The sequence below is a fragment of the Panthera tigris genome, chromosome B2 (assembly GCF_018350195.1).
Source record: "Panthera tigris isolate Pti1 chromosome B2, P.tigris_Pti1_mat1.1, whole genome shotgun sequence".
Taxonomy (NCBI): domain Eukaryota; kingdom Metazoa; phylum Chordata; class Mammalia; order Carnivora; family Felidae; genus Panthera; species Panthera tigris.
Window position 1 is genome coordinate 14757828 of NC_056664.1, and position 2361 is coordinate 14760188.

Here is a 2361-nt window from a genome sequence, read left to right on the forward strand (position 1 = left end):
CTCCTAACATCATCCACCCTACCCATCCCTACATACACACACACACACACACACACACACACATGCACACACGCACACGCACACACTGGCATGGAGAAATTAAAAACTACTCTTTGGAAACATAAGCCCACAGCCCGTTTGTTCATTTGTGGAGGTTAGAGAGGGCATTCTTAAAACAACTTTTCTCATTTATCTTTGCAAGAGTGTTGCCGTTCGCCTTTAAATACACACCTGAGATCAGCTTTCGTAACGGAGCTGTACTCTCGGGTTGTGCTCACACACAGAGAGGAGGAAAATCAATTTCAATCCCCGAAAGACAGAATTACTGGTGCAGAAGGTCACTAAACGCTAGCACTGCTCAATGGGCTTGGAACAAGATCCTTGTCCGCGTTGCTTCACTGCCCGCCCAGCGGAGGGAGGAGGGAAGACCGGAGACGCTCATGCTCACCAGGGAAGAGAAAGATGTCGCTTGTACAAGCCACAGGGTAAATACTTTAAACAGCGAAGGGGAAGAGGTGGACACGCGCGCGTGCAACGTGGAGTCTCGGACTTCTGTTTGCACCTAACGCTCTAGAGAAATTGGCCACGACTGGCTCAACCAACTGAAAATACGACTGCTGTAATTCTGTCAAGGTCACTTGTCAGCCTGGCTTATCTACTCCGCAAGGGCTGCTGCACAGATCGGCCCTACCGAAGGGACATAACTCACGGCCGTATCTCCGGGGAAACCTCCCGGGCCTGGTTGCCATTTTGCTCACGCCCTTCCCTGCTCAGGTATCAGATTCAGGCCAGCTGCCGTCTACAGCGGATCCAGGCGGGGCTTGGAGCCCGGACCAGTGGTCACGGCCGTCCTGAGCCCTTCCAGATGTCCGTGGACCGGTGCCACTTCTGTCACCTCAGAGGTTATTGCGAATATCTGATTGGCAAGTTCACGAACCATAACAAGACCTGTGGCACAGAGGGGCGGCAGAGGGAGGCGGCCAGGCTGCCCCGGGAGGCGATGTGTCAGAGCCACGTACCTGTTCCCAGGAGCACACACATTTTTCTCCCCGGTGGGAGAGGTAGGGTTTCGTGGAGAGAGCCGGGGCATGGAAGTCAAAGAGATCTGCAGACCCAAGTCTGAATCCTGGCTCCACTCATGAGCTATGGGACCTGGGGACGTGATTTAACCTCTCTGAGGTTCGGTTACCTAATCTATAAAGTGGGGGGAAGCTAATGGATGTGAAGTGCCTGGCACAAAGCCACGCGTGGAGCCCAGTCCCTGTTTGCAGCAAAGACTTGCCCCGGGGGTTCTGTTGTCTCGCTGCCTCGTAACTGATCCCTTCAATGCCCTGCATCTGGGAGGCTCCTTTTGCTTCCTGCCGTCACATTCGAGGCTTGGCCTGGCCCTCTCTGTACCAACCATTTGGGAATCGGGGACGATGGGATCGGATTGTCATAAAGGGAAAAATACCCAGATTAGCACATCACGTCCCCAGCCAGCATGAGGTTGGGCAGGGAGGCAGCAGCAAGAACAAAGGCGTATCTCTTACTCTCCCTTCTCCTCCTGTCCCCGTACATAGTCCCCAGGACCTGGGAAACCAGGCAAGCCGCCATTCCAGCCGCATCCCAGCCAGTCAGCTGTCGTTCCGAGCTGAGTCGTGGGGAGGCTCATGAAGGAGATGTGGTTCTGAGTCTCAGGGAGAAGGCCGGATACTCGGCCTTAGATCCTCTCACCAAAGAGGTGGTGTAGGAGCCCCGGAAAATGTCAACCGTACCCCTAGCATGAGCGGGAGCCCTGGTATGCCTGAGCAGAAAATATGGGGACCTTTTTAAAAATATTTTTTAAGCTTATTCATTTATTTTAGGAGAGAGAGAGAGAGAGCACAAGTGGGGGAGGAACAGAGAAAGAGGGAGAGAGAGAATCCCAAGCAGGCTCCATGCTGTCAGCACAGAGCCTAATGCGGGGCTCGAACTCACGAACCATGAGATCATGACCTGAGCCAAAATCAAGAGTTGGTTCCTCAACCGACTGAGCCACCCAGGCGCCCCGAGACCTTTTTTTTAAACAAAAAATTCAGACTCGTTTGCTGTGAGAAAGATGGTTTGGAATAACAAACGCCCATCTAAATCTAGGATATTGGACAGCCAACCTCAGTAGGCCTCCTGGGGGAGATTATTGGGAGACCTTGAATCTGACCGGTCAGGTCCTTCCTGGGATCAAGAGTCTGAAAGATGAGAGAGAAAGTCTGCCCCAACCTGTATGCCCCATGTGGGCAGGGCAGGCCTCCTGCGGTGGCAGCGGGAGTATGTTCTAGAAACAATTATGCATGCCGCCTGTTGAAGATGGTAAGGCAGCCTTGTTCAACCGGGGCTACTACA